The sequence below is a fragment of the Rattus norvegicus genome, chromosome 13 (genome assembly GCF_021556685.1).
Source record: "Rattus norvegicus strain SHRSP/BbbUtx chromosome 13, alternate assembly SHRSP_T2T, whole genome shotgun sequence".
In the NCBI taxonomy this organism is placed as follows: Eukaryota; Metazoa; Chordata; class Mammalia; order Rodentia; family Muridae; genus Rattus; species Rattus norvegicus.
In genome coordinates this window covers 52802913-52830508 of record NC_141546.1, presented here as the reverse complement: position 1 = coordinate 52830508, position 27596 = coordinate 52802913, and the positions used below count along the sequence as shown (strand labels likewise).

At 40.2% G+C, this 27596-nt stretch overlaps 1 long non-coding RNA gene and 1 pseudogene across 1 annotated transcript in view; one reads left to right on the top strand and one right to left on the bottom strand.

Annotated features, from left to right (window-relative positions):
* Nucleotides 1-23392, top strand: part of LOC148001648 (uncharacterized) — a 77871-nt pseudogene extending 54479 nt beyond the window's left edge.
* Nucleotides 23393-23593: 201 nt separating this feature from the next.
* Nucleotides 23594-27596, bottom strand: part of LOC148001647 (uncharacterized) — a 32236-nt gene continuing 28233 nt past the window's right edge. Inside the window, exons 2-4 of the long non-coding RNA XR_015635996.1 lie at nt 25801-25997; nt 24695-24819; nt 23594-24441 (exon numbers count right to left, since the gene is read on the bottom strand). This is a non-coding gene — a long non-coding RNA (uncharacterized LOC148001647). The remainder of the gene's footprint in view (nt 24442-24694; nt 24820-25800; nt 25998-27596) is intronic.

The following is a 27596-nucleotide window of genomic DNA, read 5'->3' as shown; positions in this document are numbered from 1 at the left end:
ATTTAAAACATTTAAAACATTTAAAATTTCAGTTTCATTTATTTACGAGTTTTGTTTCCTCTTGAAAGTGTGTGTATGTGTGTGTGTGTGTGTGTGTGTGTGTGTGTGTGTGTGTGTGTGCATGTACCTATAAATTCTACTCTCCTTTAGAAGAGTAGAGCAGAACTTTGTTTTATGATTTCTTTCCTTTCTTCCAGATCTTTTAAAGGTAGGATCTTGTTGTGTAATTTTGGCTGTCTTGGAACACACTATATAGGCCAGAATGGCCTCCAACGGCCTCAGACTTCCTACCACAGTTGTTACGAGCATGCACCACCATGCCTGGATGTCATTTTATAATGTCATGTCTCTTTATGAGTTAACGATGTCTGCACTTCAATGAGCAGGTGTTAAAGGAAGCATAGGGGACCCTCATTCCTCACCCTGATCATTGTTATTGACTGCTGTTGTGAACCGAAGGTATCAATGTGCTCAACAACGCACATATCTCATCTCCCAGCTTCCTGTTATCACTGAGTTACTCCTAGTCTCCCCAGTGTGCCTGTTGACCCCAAGAAGCTCTGTCCACACCCCATATCTCAGGAAAGTGGAACCTGCTACCACTGCTGATGTATGAAGGAATGAACTTCTAAAATGTTGGTTGTGAAATATCTCTTTTGGCTTACCTTCTCAATATGAAAATGCAATCTTCCAACTGTTACGGTTAAAAAAAAAAAAAAAGCAGCTAATTTACTTCAGTGGCTCCATGCCGGCCCCCAGGGTACTCTCTAGCGGGGAGGTTCATGAGCCGTTCCAGCGTGGCGCCTTGCCTCGCTGCTCTGCTTTCACTCACAGTTCCCTTGGTGGGTTGTTACCACACCAGTCATACACATCCCAGATCCATGGTGGGCTTGGTGCGTCCTGCCACCGCGCCTTCTCTTGAACTCAATTAAGTCAAGACATGAAAGAACACACCACACAATAACCTCTGATCCGATTGATAAGATATAATTTGCCCATCTAGATAGCACACAAACCTGTACACACCCATCTCTTCAAAATATTCATAACAACCTGTATCTGTGCACAGAGAGGAATCTTAACATCTGCCAACACGTTCTCCCAGCTCCTTCTCCTCTCTCCGGCTCCTCCTTTTTTCTAAAACGTTTCTCCCACTGATTCTTCCTTTTCATCCAGTGACAGGCGTCGTTCCATCCTGTATCTGCCCTCCTGACTAAAGACATCAACCTACACCCAGCAATGTTGTTGTGCATATGAGAAGCTAGAGGAAGGGTGTTTCTAGCCTAATTTTTAGTGGATATTTTGGTGCCTTCTCCACTAAGTGTGTGCAGCACATTCCAGATGTTTGTTGGGGGAATTATTAATTACAAAAAGGAGACATTTGTAACAAAGCATTTCACTTTCAACTGATGACCTTTTCTAACACCTACCCCCAGCCCCCCAAATGATATAAGCCTTGCTTCACCCCAAGTAAAGTTGTTCTGCCTCCCTGAAGAAGCTTCTAGTTTTGTCCTTTACCATGAGTACTCACAGGGCATCGGAGCCCCCTTCCCCCATCTGTCCTCTCTGCTCCCTTTGCCCTAATGGACCCCTATCAGCCAATGATCCCAGAGAACACAGAGGGTCACACTTTCATGCACTTTAATGATAAAAACAATCATAAGGACTTCAGTATAAACTCTAGTGTTAATTTCTGAAGCCTTTAGCTCATTTTCTTGTCTTTCTTTTCTGATATCAGTTAGATTGAGTTACCTTATTCCTCTATTTTCTTCTCAGTTTGGCAGATTCCATATTTATTCTTTTAACATGTATAATTGACATAGAACTGAAAGTTAAATCAATGCCAATAGCATTTCTGTAAATAGGATGAGCTTGAAGGGCTTAATCCTAAACAACAGTATTGAACTTAAATGTTATTGATGCCTACTTTTAAATTAATTCTTTGTCATAGTTTCTGTTCTATTGTTGTGAAGAGATAATATGGCCAAGGTAAGTTATAAAAAACAAACAAACAAAAAACAAACAAAACAGCAAAAAGCAAATAAACAAACCGTTATTTGAGTTCACAGTTCTAGAGCTTTAGAGTCCATTATCATGGTGGTCAGGAGCATGAAGGAGGCAGTCACGCAAGCAAGAGCTTAAAGCTCACGTCTTGAGGCAACAAAAAAGAGGGAAGAGAGAGGGGAAGGGGAGGGAGGCAGAGTATGGGAGGAGGAGAAAGGGAGGGAGGGAACGAGAGAGAGAGAGGGAGAAAGAGAGAGGGAGAGAGAGAGAGGGAGAAAGAGAGAGGGAGAGAGAGAGAGGGAGAGAGAGAGGGAGAGAGAGAGAGGGAGAGAGAGAGGGAGAGAGAGAGGGAGAGAGAGAGGGAGAAAGAGAGAGGGAGAGAGAGAGAGGGAGAAAGAGAGAGGGAGAGAGAGAGAGGGAGAAAGAGAGAGGGAGAGAGAGGGAGTGGGAGAGAGAGAAAGGGAGAGAGAGAGGGAGAGAGAGAGGGAGAGAGAGAGAGGGAGAGAGAGAGGGAGAGAGAGAGAGGGAGAGAGAGAGGGAGAAAGAGAGAGGGAGAGAGAGGGAGAGGGAGAGGGAGAGAGAGACAGAGAGAGAGAGGGAGAGAGAGAGAGGGAGAGAGAGGGAGAGAGAGAGGGAGAGAGATTGCTAACTGGAAATGACATGGGTTATGAAAGCCTCAAAGCTCATCTCAGGTGACACACTTCCTCCAACAAGGCCACATCTCCCATTCCTTCCCATACAGTTTGATTACCTGGGGATCAAATGTTCAAGTATATGAACCAATGAGACTCTTCTTATTAAAACTATCACATCTTTTGCTCATTTTTTTGTTTGTTTGCTTTCTGTTGCTTCTTGTAAATGTCCCTTACCCCATTGAGCTCAATATTCTTCCTGTCAAACAGGCTGTTTAGAAAATCTTTCAAAGAGAATCTTTGCGCCCGAACTTGATCGGGTCTCTTTGTGGTCTCTTGAACTTGAGCATATCAGTTTGTTATCTTTGCTTCTGATGTCCTGTGATTTATGTAGAATTGATTGAGATATGAATTTCCTTTAATTTATCCTCTTTAATGCTGACTCTTTAGAAACATTCACTAATTAAAAACAATCGTAGCCATGCTCTCTTCTCTTAAGTCTCCCTCCTTCTTTGTGCTCTTTCTGAAGCTCCTCTTAAGCACACATTAGATATTCACATTCTGCCTGAATGTCTGAGAATGGCATGTGTTGCTTTCCACATCTGTATATTTCTTTATTCTACTGGGATATTTTTCTGAGGCCTAACTTCCACTTTACTAATTATTCCTTTAACCATGTCTTCTGTTTTGATTACCCAATCTATTCTGTCTTATGTTTCAATCGGTGATTTTTATATTTCACTGTATTTTTTATTTTTAGATTTTATATTTGGTTTCCCACTTTATGAACAGGAATTTGTGGTTTCTATATCCTTTTCTAGTTAAAGAAAATTATTTTCTGATGCGTTTCTCTTAAGCTCTTCAGATTCCCACACTTTTTATTGTGACTTCTGGTTCTGACTTATGCTCAGCCATTTTCATTTGTTTTCTTTATTTTGTTTTTGTTTTTGTTTTTTGTTATTGTTGTGAACTCATCTTCAGAACATTATAGCTTTGCTGTAACAGTTCTCAGCTTCTGTTTGTAGAAGGACTGATATAAAATCATTTTAGATTTGCTTCTGCATGGATGCCTCTATGTGGCAAGACCAGGATGTGGACAGTTTTTGGATAATCTCTTGGCACCAAAAACCTGTCACCAAGTATCAAAAGTTCTGATTTCATTTTGTCACATGTCTTTAACCTGTTATTTGTCTGAGATGGAATTGTAGGTGAAGACAAGTTTCCTCCACACACACACAAACTAGTAAGGGATATTTTCCAAGTTGCTCACTGACACGATAGCTTTCTGGAAAACCTCATTGTTCATAGTGTCTGAGTTCTGATCGCTGTGCACACGGGCACAAAATCTTTCTTTCTCTGTCTGTGTGTGGAGTGTGAACCCAGCTCTGTTACTGTTAAATTGTGTTTCTCGATGTGCCTGTCTCCAATCCTTGCAGCCGTGTTTTTGTTTATTGTCTTTTGTTGTTGTTGTTGTTGTTCTGCACTTAGCTTCGTTGTCACCTTGAATTTTTCCTTTTCTCTTCCAAGCACATTTTTTCCTGTTAAGTTAGTTCTTTGTTTTTGTGTAATATTCTTAATCTTGCTCTTTGTTATTAATGTTCTCCAGTGTGAAAATTCTAATTACATATGTGCACTTTTTCCTTGTGTTCTATGCACATGTCTTCTTCCTGTACCTATGTGTTACATTAAGTTCTCATCAAATGATTTGAGTCCCTGTTTTGTGTATACACACACACACACACACACAAACCATATATTATATATATATATACATGCATATAAAATATATATTTATAATATGTATTTGTTGTTGGTTCCTTCAGAAGTTGTATCATCCTATTTTCTTGGCATGCTGCATCCCCACACAGGAGAGCTAGCTCCAGAAGATAGAATTTTTCCAGGCCCATTTTGAAGCCTTCACTGTTGTTTCATAAAGAAGCGCTCTACTGGGGTGGAATGTGTTAGTGTGCTCTACCACTGGATGGAGCTGCTTTCTCTTTTAATTAATGTCCTCAGTAACCGATGGTTTGTTATCCTTGGCTCTTCTCTGCTTCTCCTTTAGGTTCCAAAATATCTTGAAGAATCCTGCAGGGGGGAAAAAAAAAGCAAGTTTCAGTTTTCACGCTGAGAACTAAAATCTCCAACTTCTTATGTTTCCTGAACGCTGAGGATGGGTGGAGGCAAAGATGTCTAAGCTACACTAAAAGCAACAGGGGTTCAAATATTACCACAGCCTAAAGCACCAGTGAATTCGATTATTCCTTTTTGAGGAAGCTGCCTCTGTGCTAGCTCTTTGGGACCCTCTGGAAAGAACAATGCTATGACTTAGGATGAAACTTTTCTTGACTTGTTTTCTCTACAGACATGGACTTCACTGCCCCACCCCCACTCTCCAGGCCTCTTCTGTCTTCATTCCTTGAAAAATATTTTCAGCCTCTCACGGTAGCCTGCGTGAGCAGAGGTGACTGCATGTCCCCAGCCTGCCCTCCTAAACCTGGAGCCCTTAGCCACGTGTTAGAAGGAAGTCATTCAGACAGCATAAAGGAGCAAGCGCACCTTAAAGATTTCCAATAATAATGTAAACAGAGCACAGACACATAAAAGTGTTCACGTATAAATATACAGCTCAATGAACTTTTGTGGAGCGAATAATGACCTTGTGACTAGACCAAGAAACATAGTCTTGGCAGGGTCTTAACATTTTTGTTGAAAGAGAGAGAAAAGGGGGAGAGGGAGAGAGGGAGGTAGGAGGGGGGAGGGAGGTGGAGGGGAAATGGGAGAAGGAGAGAGGGAGGGAGGGGAGAAAGAGGGAGATAGAGATAGATAGACAGATAGATAGATAGATAGATAGATTGATAGATGATAGATAGCTAGATAGATTGGCAGATAGATGATAGACAGATAGACAGATAGACAGATAGATAGACAGATAGACAGACAGACAGACATACAGATAGACAGATAGATAGACAGATAGATAGATAGACAGATAGATAGATTGATAGATGATAGATAGCTAGATAGATTGGCAGATAGATGATAGATAGATAGATAGATAGATAGACAGACAGACAGACAGACAGATAGATAGGTGTCTGGTTTGCCGTCAAGCAAGGTCAAACAGGGTGGCTAAAGGTCTCCCCTAATGATCTCTCCACTATTTTGTTTGGCAGGGGGAACCCTTTCCAAAGAGCCGAGCCTTTAGCTGTTCTTCCTCAGCTTTCTGTATTGACACCTGGGTCTGCTTATGCAGTGCATCGCCACAGGCTGCCAAACCATTCTTGGATGAGGCATTCTGGGATACTTCCTCAGGAGACTATTTTGGTTTTTATAACATATCATCCTTAATCTGGTCGCGGATGCCAGAGAGAATCCAAGTGTCTTTGTCCTGGAGCCCAGAAAGTTAATAGTTTCATCTTTCTAGACCAGGAAGACACTTTCTAGACACTTGGCAAGTCTAGAAATGTGCTTGAGTTTTACATAAGGAAATATGAGCGAAACTTTCCACCGAACTGTGGTTGTTTCCACTACTGAGAGATTTCTTCATATTTTTAGTGTGTAGTCTGCTCCATCTTCAGTGACGCAGTATGGGAATGTACCACCCCTATTGATTTACTTCAGTAGCATCAATTTTGTCAGATTCGAATTTTGTCAGATTACTTCTCAAGTCTTAAAGTATGTGACTTAGATAGGTTATGACTGAGTGCTTCATATACTTCCCCAGTCATTGGCTACTCTGAGGCTCTCCTGTCTCTGCCACTTGTCTGATTTTTATGCTGGAGATATTATGAGTTTGTGGATCTAGTAAGGATTCCATGCAGTGGGTGTGGTGGGGCAGAGGGAAGGGATGGACAGGGGGAACTTCCTGTAGTGTGAAATGGGTATCCTGAACTGTCATTTTAAGTAGTGAGCAAGACCCCACAGAAGGGCACTAATCAGGGAGACAGGCGTTGCATTCCAGTTCTTATTATGCTGTACAGAGAAACTAGGACTCAAAAGCTGCTGGGAATTCGGTGAAGTGAGAAGAAAAGAGCGTACACAGACCTCTGTGGGTCAATCTCGGTAGCATTCTTCAAGAGCCATTGTTTTTTCAGACAGGGTGTCTTGCTAAGACCTGGGGCTGGTGTGAGCCCAGGAGCTGCCTGTCTCGTCCTACCATGCCAAACGCTTTAAGTGGATCCTGAGATCTAAACTCAGATTCTCATGCTTGCGTGGACGCGTTTACTCTCAGAGCTATCGCCCTAGCCCATCCAACAGTCTTGGCTCCTGTAAAGCACAATGTCTTTGATTTTCTCAGTGTTGTTCTTCATCAGACTCTGTTTTAACATTAAGGAATGAGAAAAGTTCAATAATGTTAAAAAAAAAACAACAACAACAAAAAAGAAGTGTAAGTAACTCTCTGTTTTCCTGAACAATAGCACCTGGTTTTGATAATTCCATAGTCTGGTGAGGTTTTGATCTTTTATTACACACACACACACACACACACACACACACACACACAGACACACACAGACACACACACACAGACACACACACACACAGAGAGACACACACAAACAGCACATCCTTTCTCTAACCTCATTTTTTCTACCGATAGTGTACAAGGATGCAAACATGCATCTACTCCTCCATAAATAATATTGTTAATTGAAATAAATGGAACACTGTGTAATTCAGCCTATGAAGACGGGAAATAGGGGCAAACAAAAGCCAGGCATCACCCACACTGTCTGAACTGTATTGAACATTTCAAATGGCTGTTGTTAAAAAGGTAGTGTTTTTCCTCTTTTCTGCCCTTCTTTCCAAGTTGAAAAGACCCGATCAGCTTCATTAATGTGAACTAGTTTGTTTTTGCTATACATATGAGAAAAAGAGTAGCTTTGAAATTCGCCAAAAAACACAAAAACAGTTGCCTGGAATCTTTGCAGGATGTATTAACTGCTGTGCCTTGACCACTGAGTGCATTTCGTCTGTGATTTGTGTGTTAGTTGTGTTAATTGCACATCATGTTTAGGAAAACACTGCAGGGCTGTGTAAATGTCAGTCTCATTATCCACTGTTATTATTTGACAAGGAGGAGCTGCTTTCAGTGAATGATAATTTCACCTCCCATTTTGGAGAATGCATATAAATTTAAAAAAAATTAAGTTCACCTTATTCTAAGGGCTGGTAATCTATTTCTTTTTCTTTCAAAGGGTTTCCAAACTGAACATTTCCTGAAAAAGAAATTGGCCTAATTATAAACCAGTAGCTTGAATAAGTTCAAATTAATTCAGATTGCAAACCCATGAAGAGAGCATTGCTTTAGGTAACTAAATTCTAAGAATATTAGGTAGCTTGTAGTGTAAATATAGAGAGGTCCAATCTCTGATTGATTCTATATAAAATATCCATTGTTTAGCCTGACCAATATTCCAGCTTTGTCCATCTTAGATTGACTCGTCAGGGCTTTTGAAAATACGATAATAAAGTCCTCTGAACCTACGGAAGATGAAGGACCTCGGGATTTCAAAGGACCTCCCCCTCTTCCTCCTCCTCCTCTTCTGTCTGTGGATCATTTATTTTGACTCCTACAAAGCATGCGGGAGTGTGGAAAGAGAACACGCATGTAAGCTACTTATTTCACACTTATAGTAAAGACACAAGGACCAATAATTCCTGAAGGTTATTAACACTGTTATAAGTGGAGAAAGCACCTTCTTACGTTACATATTTGATACCTGCTACATAAAAGGCATGAACAAACATTTCTTAACACAATTCACTTTTTAGTCAGGGTAAAAGCAGTGAAGTAGAGAAGGTGGTGATGCAGCGAGGTTTCACAGTTCCCAAAGAAGCAAGAGAATGGAGAACCACAGTTATTTCTTTCCTTGATCTTACTGTATGAGGTGATTTACAAAACAGTGACTTCTGAAGAAAGACCGACCAGTGCAAAGAAAGAGTGAGGGAACTGAAAGGGTATTGGGAATTTTTTTCTGGGAAATTGTTTTCTTCTTCCTTCCTTCCTTCCTTCCTTTCTCTCTCTCTCTCTCCCTCTCTCTTTCTTTCTTTCTTTCTTTCTTTCTTTCTTTCTTTCTTTCTTTCTTTCTTCCCTCCTCCTCCTTCTTCTCCTTCTACTTCTCCTCCTTCTCTTTCTCCTCCTTCTCCTCTCCTCCTCCTTCCCCCACCCCCCCCTCCTCCTCCTCCTCCTCCTCCTCCTCCTCCTCCTCCTCCTCCTCCTCCTCCTCCTCCTCTTCTTCTTCTTCTTCTTCTTCTTCTTCTTCTTCTTCTTCTTCTTCTTCTTCCTTATTCAGGTATTTGAAACAGACACATGAGCACATGGGGGACACACACACACACACACACACACACACACACACACACACACACTGCTTCAAAACCATTCTGTGAGAGTCTGAGTTTTTGATGCAGGCACTATGATAGACTTACTATCATTGCTGGGGGACTTCCTGACTTCCAGTTTAACCCCATAGAGAGGGAAACTGGCATGGATCATCAGGGCTGAAGAGATGACTACATGGTTAAAAGCAATTGCTGCTTTTCCAAAGGACCCATGTTCAATTCCCAGTATCAACATGAAAGCTCAGAGGCACCTGTAACTCCAGTTCCAAGGGATCAGATGCCCTCTTCTGGTCTCCTCAAGTACTGCATGCACTTAGTACACCAACAAATACACAGGTAGAGCATGCATGCATACATACATACATACATACATACATACATACATACATACATATCTGTTTTACACATACTGTTTTACATATCCCTGCATTACACATACACTATATATACATTCATACACACTATATACATTTGTTTATTATATATACAGTATTCTGTGATAAATCTTTATTTTTTTAAGAGCTCCAATAATTTAAAAAGTAAAACGTGAACTAGTCACATAATGGGTAATTGATGTAAGAAAGCTCATAGCTTTACCAACTACAAAATACAAACATGAACTTTTTACAAAATAGTGGGCTTCATTAATAATTAGAAAAGTATGATATCATATGTCACTTCAAGTTATGCACTTTAAATTAAACAGAAAAATATCACATCACGGCTGCATGTAAAAAAGTAGCTACTTTCTTTTTGTAATTGGGTACTTTTTCTTTACATTTCAAATGCTTGTTATCCCCTTTCCCAGTTTCCCATCCATAAACCCCCTATCCCATCCCCTCCTCCTACCTCTGTGAGGGTGTTCCCTCACTTGCCCACCCACCCCTTCTCACCTCCCAGGCCCTGACATTCCCCTACACTGGGGCATCCAGCATTTGCAGGACCAAGGGCTTCCCCTCCCATTGATGGCCAACAATGCCATCCTCTGCTACATATGCAGCTGGAGCCATGGGTCTGTCCTTGTGTACTCTTTGGACGGTGGTTTAGTCCCTAGGAGCTCTGGTTGGTTGGTATTGTTGCTCTTGTTGGGTTGCAAGTCCCTTCAGCTCCTTCAATCCTTTCTCTAACTCCTCCAGTGGGGATCTAGTTCTCAGTTCAATGGTGGACTGCACACATTCACCTCAGTATTTGTCATGCTCTGGCAGAGCCTCTCAGGAGACAGCTATATCAGGCTCCTGTCAGCATGCACTTCTTGGCATCAGCAATATTGTCTGTGTTTGATGACTGTATATGGGCTGGATCCCCAGGTGGAGCAGTCTCTGGTTGGACTTTCCTTCAGTCTCTTCTCCAAACTTTATCTCGGTACTTCTTCCTGTGTATGTTTTTGTGTCCCCTTCTAAGAAGGACTGAAGCATCCATACTTTGGTCTTTCTTCTTCTTGGGTTACCTCACTCAGGATGATATTTTCTAGTTCTATCAATTTGCCTATGAATTTCATGAAGTAACTGTTTTTGATAGCTGAGTAATATTCCATTATGTAGATGTACCACATTTTCTGTATCCATTCCTCTGTTGAGGGACATCTGAGTTCTTTCCAGCTTCTGGCTATTATAAATAAGGCTGCTATAAACATAGTGGAGCATGGGTCCTTGTTATATGTTAGAACATCTTTTGGGTATATGCCCAGAAATGGTATAGCTGGGTCCTCAGGAAGTGCAATGTCCAATTTTCTGAAGAACCGCCTGACTGATTTCCAGAATGGTTGTACCAGCTTGCAATCCCACCAGCAATGGAGGAGTATTCCTCTTTATCCACATCCTAGCCAGGATCTGTTGTCACCTGAGTTTTTGCTCTTAGCCATCTTGACTGGTGTGAGGTGGAATCGATTTGCATTTCCCTGATGACTAAGGATGTTGAACATTTCTTTAGGAACTGCTCAAACATTCCATAATCCTCAGCTGAGAATTCTTCGTTTAGCTCTGTACCTTACTTTTAATAAGGTTATTTGATTCTCTGGAGTCCAACTTCTTGAATTCATTGTATATATTGAATATTAGCCCTCTATCAGTTGTAGGATTGGTAAAGATCTGTTACCAGTCTGTTGGTTTCTGATTGTCTTAATGACAGTGTCCTTTGCTTTATAGAAGCTTTCCAATTTTATGAAGTCCCATTTGTCGATTCTTGATCTTAGAGTATAAGCCATTGGTATTTTGTTCAGGAAATTTTCCCCACTGCTCATGTGTTTGAGATTCTTCCCCACTTTTTCTTCTATTAGTTTGGGTGTATCTGGTTTGATGTGGAGGTCCTTGATCCACTTGGACTTAAGCTTTGTACAGGGTGATAAGCATGGATCAATCCGCATTCCTCTACATGCTGACCTCCAGTTGAACCAGCACCATTTGTTGAAAATGCTATCTTTTTTCTATTGGATTGTTTTAGCTCCTTTGTCAAAGATCATGTGACCATAGGTGTGTGGGTTCATTTCTGGGTCTTCAATTCTATTCCATCGATCTACCTGCCTGTCTCTGTTCCAATACCATTTAGTTTTGTTTTGTTTTATTTATTTATTTTTTTTTACCACTATTGCTCTCTAATACAGCTTGAGGTCTGAAAAGGTGATTTCCTCAGATGTTCTTTTAAAGTTGAGGTTTTGTTTGTTCGTTTGTTTTGTTATTCCAAGTGAATTTACAGATTGCTCTCTCTAACATCATGAAGAATTGAGTAGGAATTTTGACCGGGATTGCATTGAATCTGTAGATTACATTTGGTAAGATAGCCATTTTTACAATATTAATCCTGTCAATCCATGAGCATGGAAAATCTTTCCATCTTCTGAGATCGTCTTCAGTTTCTTTGTTCAGAGTCTTGAAGTTCTTGTCATACAGTTCTTTCACTTGCTTGGTTAAAGTCACACTGACGTATTTTATATTATTCGTGACTATTGTGAAGGGTGTCTATTCACTAATTTCTTTCTCAGCCTGTTTATCCTTTGAGTAGAGGAAGGCTACTGATTTGTTTGAGTTAATTTTATACCCAGCCACTTTGCTGAAGGTGTTTATCAGGTTAAGTAGTTTTCTGGTGGAACTTTTGGGGTCATTTAAGTATACTATCGTACCATCTGCAAATAGTGATATTTTGACTTCTTCCTTTCCAATTTGAATCCCTTTAATCTCCTTTTGTTGTCTGATTGCTCTGGCTAGGACTTCCAGAACTGTACTGAATAAGTAGGGAGAGTGTGGGCAGCCTTGTCTAGTCCCTGATTTTAGTGGGATTGCTTCAAGTTTCTCTCCATTTAGTTTGACGTTAGCTACTGGTTTGCTGGATATAGCTTTTACTATGTTTAGGTATGGGCATTGAATTCCTGATCTTTCCAAGACTTTTAACATGAAGGGGTGTTGAATTTTGCCAAATGCTTTCTCAGCATCTAATGAGATGTTTATGTGGTTTTTTTCTTTGAGTTTGTTTATATAGTGGATTATGTTGATGGATTTCTGTATATTGAACCATCCCTGCATCAGTGGGATGAAGCCTATTTGATCATGATGGATGTTTTGATGTATTCTTGGATTCAGTTTGTGAGAATTTTATTTAGTAATTTTGCATCAGTATTCAGAAGGGATATTGGTCTGAAGTTTTCTTTGTTCAGTCTTTGTGTGGTGTAGGTATAAGCATAATTGTGGCTTCATAGAGGGAATTGCATAGTGTTCCTTCTGTTTCTATTTTGTGAAATAGTTTGCAGTGTATTGGTATTAGGTCTTCTATGAAGGTCTGATAGAATTCAGGACTAAACCCATCTGGTCTGGGCTTTTTTTTGGATGGTCTTTTTATGTCACTCTGGATCATTGATGTGTTTCAAGGTAGGATGCTTACATGATTGTGGTAGTTCAAAAGCTGTGATTTTTTTTCTCAGTGTTAAATACTTTTCTTTTAATGATGGCATGCTTATGTCTGATACAGAGATTTGATACTTTGGAATTTAATTTTAGGATAAAGATAGAAGGATTACAGGACATGCAATCAGGATCAACCCTTCCCTTTTCCACTACTGTTGTTCAATGTTAACTGTGCTGATGTCCATTTCAAGCTGTCACAGTTTGTTTTCAACTGTTTTTCATAAATACAGTTACTGGGTATATGCAGAGGACTTGGTATGGCTGGATCACGAAGTAGTTTTATTTTTAGGTTTTTGAAGACCTGCCAGACTGATTTCCATCAGGGCTGTATCAGTTTCTACCCCCACCATCAGTGGAGAAATGTTCCTCCTTTCCTCACATCTGCACCAGACTGTGCTGCTGCTGACTTTGTTGACAACAGTCATTCTGACTGAGATGAGACTGCCATCTTAAACAGCATTTCACTGGTGGTAAGAATGTCAAATCCTTTTAAAAGTGTTTCCTAGCCATCCATCTTTTGTCTTTTCAGACTCTCTGTAGACCTTTAACTGGGTTGCCTGTTTGCTTGGTGTGTGTGTGTGTGTGTGTGTGTGTGTGTGTGTGTATGTGCGTATGTGTATGTGTGTATGTGTGTGTATGTGTGTGCATGTGTATGTGTGTATGTGCGTATGTGTATGTGTGTATGTGTGTGTATGTGTGTGCATGTGTATGTGTGTATGTGCGTGTGTGTATGTGTGTATGTGTGTGTATGTGTGTGTATGTGTATGTGTGTATGTGTGTGTATGTGTGTGTGTGTATGTGTGTATGTGTGTGTGTATGTGTGTATGTGTATGTGTGTGTATGTGTGTATGTGTGTGTATGTGTGTGTATGTGTGTATGTATGTGTGTGTATGTGTGTGTGTGTTTGAGTCTTTGTATTCTCATTATTAACCCTCTGTTGGATGTAGAGCTGATGATGATTCTTTTCCTCATTCTGTAGCTTGCCAGAATCCTTTGCCTTTTTTGTTCTATGAGAGTCCATTTGTGAATTATTTCTTGTGACACCAGAATCTTATTCAGAAAAATAATTACTCATATCTCATATCCCTTTGTTCTACCCCTAACCTATCCCTCTAGCCTTGCTCAAGTCAGAGTTTATATTCATGGTTTCTCATCCATTTGGAGTTGAGTCTTGGGCAGGGTGAGAGAGAAGGATCTAGCTTCATTGTGCATTTTGGTATGTAGGTTTTCTCAAGTCACTTGATAGTACCCTTTTTCCAATGTATGTTTTTGGCATCTCTGTAAAAAATCATGTTGATATAATTGTAGTTGATTTCTTCTATTTAAAAACATTCTTCCCCTTTCCTTTGAATCATCACTTTGGCCTATCATGTAAGCAGAACAGCAATTGATCCTCTGTGTTTCCTAGAAAGCATACGTGTGTGCTGTATTATACTCCACATAGTGATCATACTGGCTGTATCCCCTGCCTGTCAAAAGACATGTATTTTTTACTTTTTCATTTGTAGTAGATTTATATGTTTTATGGTCATAAAAATCAAAACATTTTCTGATATTTGGGGGAAGGCAATGTAATGATTAATATTTTATAATACTTTGAAATAACTGTGCATATGATAAGATCTTAAATATTAGTAGCAGTTAGATATGGCATTAATAAGGTCTAAACCATTATACCTGCTAAGCTCTAATCACTAGATTATGATCTAATAATGACAAATTGGTACTTGGATAATTTTTTAGGATGTTTTGTGGCTGTTGGTTATTACAGAGAGATCTGAACTTACTAATATAAACATGCATTTAAACAAATTCAGAAATAATATTCTAACAAAGCAAAGAAAAATTGCAGAGGCTATTATCTGCAACTTGAAATATCTAATTCCCGCACAGCATTCATATCCAAGCCAGAGAGTTTTAAAGTGCTGAGAGATTTGGTATTCGATATAGCAGCCCCTCAAACAATAATAGCTCAGAAACAAAGATTAACGTTTTTATGTTAGCTTGACGAGGATTTTTAAACATTTAGTTAATTTTATTTTGTGAGTTAAAGTGGAATGACAAGCACTGATCCTATTAGAACAAAGTGTTTGGCATTCATTCACTGAAAATATTGCCGTGACAAATGTGGACGTTGCCTCTGTGTTTCAGTCAGATGGAAATAAAGGAATGTAGGGTGTAACTGAGAAGCTCAGCATCCCTGAACGGCTTGAACCTCAGCTTTTGGACTTGGCAGGGGTGTCTCAACCCCATGAGAAATCTGAGCTTGGGCGGCATGCACTGGTATCTGAACTGCATCCAGCCCCCTCCCCTCCTGGAACAACACACAGTAGGGACATGGCACACAGTAGGGACACGGCACACTGGCAGCCGTGTCCGTGAACACTGCTTCGGGACACGATATCAGTAGCCGGGCAAGTTTTATTTAGTCTGAAAAGCCTCCCCTCGCCCCTCCATTTCCCTGAACCAATTAACTATTTCTCTTGAGTGTCATTGAGGAAAGCTGCAAACATTGTCATCTTTTTGATTATCAGCCTATATGCTCGTCTTCTTTTTAAGTCAAGGGTATGAGTATCTAGAACGATGGAGAGGAGGATGGAGGCTGGGGGAAGACCCTCCACAGGAGGAGGTTAATTGCCTGGGAAAGGGGTGGGCCAGAGCAACCCTCAACTGGCAGCAATGTGTTGACTGTATCTTTGATGAATAGAATTTGTTAAATACATATTACTCACATGAAATGGATTTTACATATGATGTATCTATACATACTTGGAGAAATATAAAGGTGTTATTTATTACACTAATTTTTGGAACAGGGGTCTCGCAAATAAAGAAATATTAGGTACCAGACCGAGTGTTCCCATTCCTAGCTGCACATTAAAATCACCTGGGATCCGCCTCAAAGGTTGACTCCCAGGCTGAGTTCCATCAGTATTGAATCATACATCTGATACCATGCCAAGGGACCCAAATATTTTTAAAATCTGGGGGTGATATTGACACACATCCAGGATTCTAGACATCCCCTTTCTTTTTCCAGTATCCTTGCGACTCTTCCTTTCTCTGAGGCACAGGACAGTCTTTGAGAAAAATCATGAAGTGGGTGCATCGTGGGCAGTGGGAACACAAACAAGGCCCTATTTGCAAAGAGCTTAAAATAACCCAGAAATGACACAGCCACCGGCAAAGTCATCACTGCTCCATTCACCAGAAACCTGAAGTGGGGCTGCAGGTCCTGGTTCTTTCATTCTGGGGAGGGCCCACTGTCCGATCAGCCCAGTGACATTCAGAGATAGGGAGCAAGTGGACTGTCATGTGGTGGTCAGAGAAATTCAGCACAATGGTTCTTACGTTATGAAAAGGTATAAATATTTCCTGCCTCAGGAAATTCATGTAGGGAGTCGCATTTGAGGATTTAAGATTCTACAGAGGTGTAATGGGAACCTTTTCATTACCGTTGTGGATGGATATACTATCTACGTTTATTTAAAAATATAAAAGTCTCCTTTCCGAATCGATCCCTGATTTATAAGAATATCATTACAATTACAAATACGGTGTTATTGCGCTTCATTCCTTATGGTAGAATGATAGCTTAGTGCTTATGATAATTCCTTCCCTGTTTTCCTACAACTGATTTATCCCTTGTCTGACCCAACTTCCCTGCCAGCCATTGTTCCTGTCTCTCCAGACCGCCCGCTTCACACAGGAATGTTAATAATGGAATGCGTTATCCACGTCTTCATTAGCATGCTTCGAAGGTGCTATTCTCTATAATTAATCACCATCATAAATATCCCCGTGTATATGCTGTACATATATACTCTTTCTGGGTCACCAAACTGATAAAACAGCTTATTCTTAAGCACTGCCGCAAATCACAGGACATGAGCAAGCCACAGGGTAGTTAATAACATGCATGTGGCAAGCATACCTGGTAAGGTTTCCTGCGGGCTTGAGAATGTAGGAAATCTTTTGTTTTCAAGTAGTGCGTGTGCTGATAGGATCAAAAGTTAGCACTTTGTGTCATATTTAATAAGTTCCATTGTTTCCAGCACCTTACATATTTATAAATAACTTGAAAGTATAATTGAGGAAGAGATAAGCTCACCTTGTGGCCTTTTTCTTCACAGAATGAAGTGGGTGGCATGTTTTCTCTAAATAGATTATACTCAGCCTGTGTCTTCACTAAGATCAAATGACTCGACAGGTTATTAACTCATTAAAAAAAAACACGTTTAAAATATTTTATGCGAGACATCTTCCTTCTAATGACATTTCTCTTGACTTAGAAAGCAGATGGTATTCTCATAAGATTCTGGGTGATACAGTACATATACTTTTCCTTCCATCATGGGAGGATAATTCTATGTAGGCACCGTCCTAGAGAGGGAAGCCTCCTAATCTTCCCCCACTATTTTGTAGCACCTACTTTGACACTGGAGACAGCTTGCTTTCTTCTGGCTAAGGTAAAAGTTTTTCTGTATGACAGGATATAACCAGGTCCCCAAATGCCAATGCTGGCTCAAAGATACAGTCAGAAATAAGGGTGAGCATAATGATACTAGGTCAGCATCATAGGTGAGCCCCATAGTTTTACGCTGAGCAGGGGTGATCGAATTAGCTTCAGTTAGCTTCAGTGGGGTTTGCTCTTCCTTCCACCCTTCATTCACGAAGACCTTCAGTCAGCATTCGTAGATCACCTGGCCCGCGCAATGTGTTTTCCTTTGTGAAACGGAAACTGGAGGTAAAAGCAGGACTCCGAAGGTAGACACCAGTTATCCATTTTATTTTCCTAGAACTGTGATGGAAATGAAGGAAACGTGGTACTATGTTAAAAAAAATTAATAGAAAAAAAAAAAAAAAGGTCAACGAATTGTGCAGTCTGGGCCGAGGCTCACGGCTGAGGTCAGCACATGTGTTGTGGGAGACTGAGTGTCATGGTAACGCTGCACTGACTGGCTTAGAAACCAGGGGGGTAAAACTGAGGTTTCTCCGCTGTGCTGCCTTGAACACATCAGTCCCTCTGAGCGTCAGACGTCACGTAGGAAGATGAACAATGATGAGTAGGTTCTACCTCACAGTAATGTTGAGAGGACTGATTTCAGGGTTTTACAATTACGGACTTTATGGCCGCACCTAGCAAGCCGCCCTCACCACTGCAGCCTACCCTGCTTCCCTTCCCTCTTGTCCTCTTCCCTTCCCTCTTCCCGCTGTTTCCCTTTCTGCCTCCTACTTCTTTTCCTGTTTCTTCCTTTAGAACATAATCGCATTACAGAATAAATGTTCATTAATTCAATTAGCCTCACATCCGAGCACTACAGATGTCAGGGTGGTTGACGAAACGGTTTGAACTCGGCTCCATCGCTTGAGTTGCTACCCGAAGCTGCTCCACTGGAGAACTGAGGGATCACTGGTTTATGCATATGCATGGCTGCTTTCTTCTCTGGGCATTTAAATGCGAAGGCCCTCCTCTGTCATCTACCGTTGTAAGCGCTTCTGAGGGATAAGGGTCACTCATCCTGGCCATCGTATAGAAGGAAAAAAAAATCAAGAAGTGTTAGAAAATTGAAATGCCCCAGAAAGGAAATGTTCAATCCGCTCATTACCCAGGGAAACTAATTCCTGGATGGGTGACTGATGGGTATTAGAATTATGTTAATTATACATCTTTATCAAATATCTTCAAGAATAAGATATAATTAATGGCAAAAGTACTTATATATTTTTAAACTCACTGATACATATATTTTATCTTATAGGGAATTAATATAGTAGGCTTATATTTTTAAAAATTAAGAATTGACGGAAATATGAAATATATTTGAGCATGAAGCTGAATTAAAATAAATTTTAGATATGGAGCAGGAAGTAAACGCTTCCAGTACAATGTACAAATACAAATGTTAAGCCTCCTCCTGTGTGTGAATATATTTTTAATAACTTGCTTGTTGCCTTACTAAGCGTTGATTCTGAAGTCCGTGTGAATTCCATGTAAAGTTCAGGGTCTCAAATTGTACTATGCATGACTGAACTAGCAGCGTCTAGAAAGCTAATCTAAGTGGCTTACAACAGCCTTTTAAGGTTAAAATCACAGATATGGCAAGTGGCTTAAAATTGCCGTCAACTTCTTCACTTGGAGATTCTCACTAATAAGATGCAGGACTGTTGTTGTAAGTTCTTATTAATAATGTTTTGTAGGGTTGAACCATATTTCACCTTCAGTTTCATATTCTAATAACTTATTCTAGATGGTCCATCCCTTCTTGAGAACAAGTGCGTTTTGATGTTGAATCATGCCCTGCTTCAAGTTACAGGCCTAGTCAACATCTTCTGTGATCATTGCAGCTCTAATGGATTCCTCTTGATGCTACAGGATTGTTCCCCAGGTGGAAAAATCAGGACTGAGTCTACAGATTCTCTGTTATATTTATTTGTCTTAATAGATAACCCTGTAAATAATATTTGTACTTGTGATATTTTGGTTTTGTTTCACTGTACTTAATAAGGATCTTTTGCATTGAAACCAACAAAGCTGTCTGACTAGAGCAAAATCAGGTTAGTTTCTTTTCAAATAAAACAAATAAACAAACAAACAAAAAAACCCAATAGTAATGTTAAAAGCTTAAGAATTGCTGTGGTATATAATTATGTAAACATTAGCAACATTTTTCATCTTTGAAATTCAATACTACATTTTGATGCCTCCTCAAATTCTACTACTTTAGTGATTGTGACTCTTTATATTTAAAAATATGATACATAAAATTATTACTATCATTTTAGAAGTACTTACTTTGTAAGCCAAGATCATCCAATGTTCTAATTGATTTAAGTTCTTTTATCCATCAAATAATCATAGATGTATACTGTTCTGCTGTTAATATTACTTTATAGTAAAATTATTACTTATAATAATATGGAAGATATAAAATAAAAATATTATTGTTTGTCATAATGTGATTTAATAAATAATGCCCACTGCATATGATTTTTGTCAGGATTAACTGATACAGATGAGGATGCTTGCAGCTAACCACTCGACTACAAAGGGACACCAGTGGAGGAGTTAGAGAAAAGACTGAAGGAGCTGAAGGGGTTTGCAATCCCATAGGAAGAACAACAATACCAACCAACCAGACTCCACCAGAGCTCCCAGGGACTAAATCATCAACCAGTGAGTACACATGGAGGGACCCATGACTCCAGCCATATATGTAGCAGAGGATGGCATTGTCTGGCATCAATGGGAGGAGAGACCCTTGGTCCTGTGAAGGCTCTTTTCCCCAATGTAGGGGAATGCAAGGGCATTGAGGTGGGAGTAGGTGGGTGAGAGGGGGAGTATCCTCATAGAAGCAGGGAGAGGGGGGAGGGATATGGGAGAGGAAGGAAAGGGGATAACATTTGAAATGTAAATACATAAAATATCCAAGAAAAATAAAATTAAAAAGAAGCAAATTGCCATATATAAAAATTTAAGTAAATATAAATACGATATAGCAAAAAGTACTATGGCATGGAATTTGAAAGTGCAAGGTATTTATTACGGATCAATTACCTGTGAGTGGAAGGAGGAAGTGGACTGGGTAGATGGAGAACTCAGAGCTTTGTCTGTCTGTTGAGAAGTGTGTACTATTCCTGTCTAGTCGCCAGCTCCATGGGCTTCCTCCATGGGCAGCTCTGCTCAACTGAGGCCTGAAATGGACAGAGAATGGGTGTGACTGCATCCCTACTGCTGGCCTGACCAGCGAGTCTTCTCTGAAAGGAGATGTGGGCTGAATCTCTGGAATGACCACATTAGGAGATTTTGCTAATGTTCCATTGGCCAAGATTAGAGCGTTGTGAAAAGATGACAGCCAATTGTCTTTAAGAAAGACTCATGGTCACTCTTAACTGATACAAAACTGGAGTTAAAGAACAGTCGATTAATGTTTCTTTAACAGGATAAAAAACACGCTCTTCTAAGAATGAAATTAAGATCACAGTTTGCAGTGACATTTTTAGAAGCAGTCCTATTAGAATCAGGATATTGACCGCCATGCCCTGGAAAATCTACCCAGTGCAATCAGGAGACGTAAATAATTAAAATTTTCAAATAAAGTGATGGCATTGTCATTACTTAGAGTGGATATTATTTTTCAAATTGAGAAAGACTGAGAAAATAGAAAATATGCACCGTATGAAGATTAAGCTGGGAAATTGCATACATTTAATACATCAGTTCAACAAAATTTCTTCTATGTATTAGGCTGGTAAATGTTTCCCATAAAAGGCCAGGTAAGAAACATTGCTGGTGTTGGCTATGTAGCTTCTGTCACAACTAATGAGCTGTTACTGTACAGAGAAGTAGCTGGGGGCAGTGTGCAAGCAGATGGATGGAGGCCGCTGCATTCCATCCATCAGAGACTCAGAATCGGCACATGACACGCAGCAGTAGCTTGTGGAGTCACGGTGTATAAATTAAGAATCATTGGGAGATGACAATGGATGAAGAAATGTAATTCATTCCAGCAAACAACATGGTGAAACTTTGTAAACTTTATTAAACTGTAATGTGCAAGATGTAAAGAAAAGATTCACTCAAAAGTGTGAATGATTTTCAAAGCAGACAGACAATGAAATCCTGATTTGATTTGGGAGCCTCTGAAGGCTCTACATTCTGTAAGTGCCATGCTGTCTTAAAGATGACTCCGTAATTGTTCTGTTCTGTTACACGCATACTCTTTACTTCAGCCAGGCTCCTTGTTATGAAGACACTGGTTATGACTACCATTTTTTAAATATTCCTAATACTTTCTGTAGTGAATACGCTTATGTATTCTGGAAAAATTACAAAAATAGGCCCAGAGACAAAATTTCTGAAAGAGGGATTGCTGAACCAGCATCATCTTGTGTGCTGATGATGTCCTAAGAGGAGGACACAGTTTCCCTCAAGGATAGGAGGCATCAGGTTTTGCGTTCACATTTCTGATATGTGAGAAATGGAACCTTGTGGGTTTTTAATTGACAATTATTTTTTATTATGAGAGAAGTTATTGTATGTATCCACTGTCATAATCAGTTTTGGTTTGATGATGGTGGTGGTAGTGATGGTGATGATCGTCAACTTGACACAGGCAGGGTCATTTGGGAAGAGGGAATTTCAACTGAGAAAATACTCCTAATAGGTTGAGCCATGGCCAAATCTGTGGGGACATTTTTGATCAATGACTGATGTGGAAGAGGCCAGCTCACTGGATTTCGCCACTCCTGGGTGGGTGGTCCTGGGTTGTATAAGAAAACAGGCTGAGCAAAACCATCAAAACCCATCAGTAAGTAGCATGCCCGGCTGTTTCAGTTCCTGCCTCCAGGTTCCTGCGTGGAGTTCCTGTCTTGGTTTCCCTCACTGATAAACTATTACCTGGCACTGTAAGGTGAAATCAGCCCGTTTGCTTCCCAAGTAGTGATGGTCTTTTTCACAGCAAAAGAAAGCAAACCAGGACCTCGTCCATCTGGCTTCCGTCACAAAACGCTCTTACTCATACCTTCTTACCGCTGACATTGATTCCCCATAGTTTAAGAAGGCAGAGAGTCGGTGATAAAAACAGCGACAAAATTAGTCTATGATCTGAAACTACTTGTCATCTTGTTCACACATGGCTCCTTCTTTATGAGGCCTCCCGTAAAAGAGGTAGGTAAAGGAGCCCTCTTGTCTCTTTAACCAAGTCATCAGGCCAACCATCTTGTCAATCACCAAAGGTCCCAGCCAAGCCATCACTTTGCAGTAAAGATTTTAATGTATGAGTTTGGGAGGGGCATACATGTTCAGGCTTCAGCATTTTACCATGGGTACTGCCTTTTCTAAACCCTTTTTGTTTATGTTACTATTCTCTTTCTTTTTCGTTATTTATTTTCTTATCAGTTTATGTTAGCTCTTACCAGTTATAGAGACTGTCTTCAGGCTAATCATTTCCCTTGGACACCATGAACTGTGCTTTTCAGTATATATAAAGAAATTAGACCCACTGGCTGCTCCGAACAAGCCACCTTTGAGTTGTTCCCAGGTCGTGCTCCCAGCTCACCGGCAGCTTTCTCAGCAGAGACTTCCTCCTCACTTGCTACACCAGACCAACGGGGTGTCCCACCACGTCAGATGTGGTAGTGGACACTAGCTCCGAGATCACTACCGAAGTCTTGAAGGAGAAGGAAGCTGTGGAGGAGGCAGAGAACGGAAGAGATGCACCAGCCAATGGGGACGCGAATGAGGAAAATGGGGAGCAGGAAGCTGACAACGAGGCGGATGAAGAGGAGGAAGAAGATGGGGAGGAAGAGGAGGAGGAAGAAGGTGACGGTGAGGAAGAGGACGGAGATAAAGGTGAGGAAGCTGAGGTTCCTATGGGCAATTGAGTAGCTGAGGATGGTGAGGATGTGCACACAGAGAAGCAGCAGATGGATGAGGATGACCAGACAGCAAAAGGAAAAGCTAAACTCAAGGCCACCGTGACCTATTCACCTTCCACTTCCAGACTCAGAATTTAAATATGGTCACCTTTGAGGAGAGAGGTAGGCCCCGCCTACCCACAGCGGGCAGGGCCACGCACACATGATAGGCACTCTCCACAACAGGAATTAGCAACAGGGGAGGACAAAGGACCTGAACTTCCCAGGCTCTGCTTCCTTTTCTTTAAAATACTTTAAAAGGAATTTTGTTTATATTTTTTATTTACATTTTATATTTTTGTACATATTGTTAGGTATCAGTCATTTTTAATGATAACAGGTGACCAAACCAGCCTTCAGAGTATTTTCTGTACTGTTTTAGACTTTATTTGTGGAGTCACCATGTTCATTACAACTTCTAAGGAGAGAAAAAAACAAAACAAAGCCTTGTAATAGACAACAACAAAAAGCCCCAATCGTATTCTGAGCATCCCAGTAACTTGATTTGTGTATGTACTTAGCTGTACTATAAGTAGTTGGTTTGTATGAGATGGTTAAAAATGCTAAAGATAAAAGATTTCTTTTTTTGTATGACGTTGCTATTTATTTTATCTATCTATCTATCTATCTATCTATCTATCAATCTATCTATCCATCTATTCATTCATTCATTCATTCATTCATTCAAGTATTCATTTATTTTGGCCTGTTTGATGTATGTGTGAAACAATGCCCAACAATAAACTGGAATTTTATTTGGCTGAGTTGTTGTAAAAAGAAAAAAATACAAATTAGAATCTTTTAAATTTTCTGAACTTCTTAGAAATAGCAACTGTTTACGTCACTCAAGATGCTTAACAACAGTAAAAGCCCGACTTCCTACTCCTATGAAGGTTTTCCTGACCATCTACCCGTTTCAAGTAGCGTTTCTTCAGTTCATTGGAGAACAGACAGGCCAGGGGCGGGGCTGGATCAGAGAGGATAGCGGAGTCAAAGTAACGGAGCTGGCCGGCAGTGGGAGAGTCCACACGGTCCGTCGTCTGTTACAGAGAAGTACTGCTGTGTGATCTGTTCCCGTCGTAGCTTTGTCCATTTCACATGTGTGGACATTAAATGTCGTGATTGGAAGATATTTTGCACATAGAGTTCTGTGATGGATGAGAAAGGACCTATAGAGTCACGATCTGTCATTCTCAGCAGTTTTACAAGCAGTTACTCTACAGGCTCACACTGACAGGTAGGGCTCCATGCTATTTACCACTCTTACCCATATTAATGTGGTCTCCATGCCTCTCCCAGATCTAAAGCATCATTTGGTGCCATTGTTATTACTTGTCCTATGAAGCCTACCATCCCTAGATGAATTCAATAATTAATCCCCCTAAGTATAGTGTTTATTACCTTTATGTTCAGAATATTCTGTAGTCACATAACCATGGCTTCCAGCAATTGCGAGTTTCTGTGAAGCTCCTTTGGAAATGGGTCTTCAGATTTATGGAAAACAAAGGCTGATGGATGATCTATTCCTGCAGAATGTCATGGAAACAAAACATATGCTCTCGGTCAGTAAATCACAATTACTGGTAATCCTGGAAGAATACATAATCAGGGCAGTTGGTAACATAATGTTAACTAATTCTTCCTATCTCACTTTGTTAAGATGAATTATTAATCTTCACTGACTGTAGAAATTACATTATTTGAGCTAGAGTTCAAGGCTGGAGAATTCTACGGAACAGATCTAATTTGTATTCCCACAGCTTGACAGTTAGCGGTTGACTATGGATGAGGATGCCATAGCATTACATTATCTATTATTTTTAATATGAGATATGAAAGGAAAAACTAAAGGCAAGTTATATTTACTGCTATTATCCATCTCACGCCATTTCTAAATGGCTTTCGTTCAATTTGTTAGGATTAAGTTTTTTGGTTGACACATAGAGCTTGTTCAATAAATTTATTGTGTTATTATTCAATTTAATAGATAGTTATGAGTCCCTAAACACTAGTAAATGTTGAATTGGTGAGGATGAAGAAGTCATGGTCTTTGATTTTGACAGAAGTATAAAGAGCTATTATGACTCCATGTTAACATAGTCTTTTGCTCTGTCTTGCTAAAATTAACCTGCCTTTGCCTACTCAGTACCTGCATGCAGACTTTGGTGACGTCTTGCAATCCTCATGCAGAAGCAACTTTGACACAACACAGAGTGTAGCTTTGGCTGATCCCTCTACTGAGTCAACACAGAACAATGGCTAAGTCCTGGTTTATTTCTGTGCCTTCCTGGATGTTAGGCATTATTGGTCAAGCATTTTAAGCTACGTGCCTTGACTGCCCATCAGTTGGGGTACCTATCTCATAAAGGTAACAGCGAAGCAAGTTAATGGTACATTCTATATACAAGCATATAGGCATAAATTTCTTAACCCTACCTTCCCTCTAGCCCACCACCCACGAGAGATAGTGGAAAACAAAAGTTATTAGGACACAGGGGGAAATTGACCTGTTTAGAAATGGTTCTTAGGGGAAGAGTCCAATCTTCGTCGTCAGTATATCAGGAGTTCGGTCCAGTAGAAAACATCAAATACTAATCAGCAGCTGCAGTCCAGTCCTCTTGGCAGTCAGTACACATGAACCAACAAGGGCAGTTCAATCCAGAAGGCATCCTAAGGCTTGCCAACCGGCTGGAGTCTGCAGAAGCTGCAAGGAGCCGCAGGAAAAGAGCTCAGGAAGGCAACATAAATGTGTCTTTAACACAGAATAGAGGGGCGGAGCTCTAGTGCCAACTGTCTGTGGGATCACATTTACATCCCTTCACTATGCGTCCTTTCACCATGTGTCTGCTATAACAACATTCTTTCGCCTGTGTCTGCCTCAGGAAAACATTCTTTCATGTGTCCGCTTTACCAAGGCATCCTTTCACCTGCGTGCCCCAGAGAAACATCATTTGACATAACTGACTTTCCAAAGGAACTAGAAGTCCCTACTTCACAAGCATCACAGGAAAAAAAAAAAGCAATGATGTTTATACACAATCCTGTTATGGAAAGGCAGAGGAAAGAGTTTGTGTTTCATATCACAAAGGAGAAAATTCTCCAAAATAGTGATTAGACAATTTGGTATTTTCTAGGAGCAATCTCCCTATTGTCTGGTACTAGAATTGGGTTAGAGTTGGGGCGGACTTTTTTAATGTATACTCTCATATCAGTTACACTCCCAAAGTGGTCTAATGAGTTGCCAGAACCCAGATATTATCCATGTCTGAGCAAGAGTCGGTCTCAGGGTAAGTTTAAAAGCTCAGGGCTATATACAGAAATTTAGTAATCCTTTATCCAGAAAAAGCTGTGGAGGGGGTGGACAGATGATGGCTCAGCGGTTGAGACTACATATTGCTCTTCCAGAGACCTGAATTTGGTTCTCAGTACCCATATCTAGTGCCTCACAATGGCCTGTATCTCCCCTTCCAGGGAAATATGGCTGGTCCAGTTTATGCAGGCACCTGTGTTCTTATACTTACACATACACACATTTGTATAATTTAAAAAAACCAATAAAAATAAAATTTAAATTCTAGAGGAGTTCCAATAATAATATTGAAGAGAAAGAATGAGCAGGCAGACAGGGATAAGCTGAGGGGGAAAATGTCTAGAAAGCACTAAATTGTTCACAAAAAAGGGTTAAATACAAAATATATATTCCCAAGATAAGATGCCAGTCTTTGTATACTCATTAATAAACCTCATTAAAATTCTACTTAAAAATGGATGTGATCACATGACAGTAGAAAGCATGGTAGATATCAAAAGTAGAAGGCAGAATGCTGACAGATGTAAGTTTGAAATTCCCATGGAGAGGTTGAATCGGAGAGAGGAGACGCCATGTTAACAAGCAGAACACTGAGGAGATACAGGATTCCTAACACGGGCTGGCCTACCAGAAAGCGAGCTGGAGAAATAGGGAGAAATTGAGCATGAATTGCTAGCTTCTAGGTGGAACTCTGAACAATGGATCCTAGGAAATAAGTTACAGCAATTTCTTCAAAGTCGAGGGACAAGTGCCATTAATCCAGGATTCCATGCTCAAGCATTAATCCTAGTTAAATTGAATAAAGGAATTTCATAAACAGGCAGACAAGAAGTCAAAAAGTTGCCTCATGGAAACAAATGAAATGGGTTATGAGCCAATGACAGGAAAAAGTAAGAAGCTGGGAGAGAAAAAAATCATAAACTGAAAAATTAAATATTTATGTGATAAATCTATGAATAAAAAATATAGCAGATAAGTATGCAAAGATTAGGA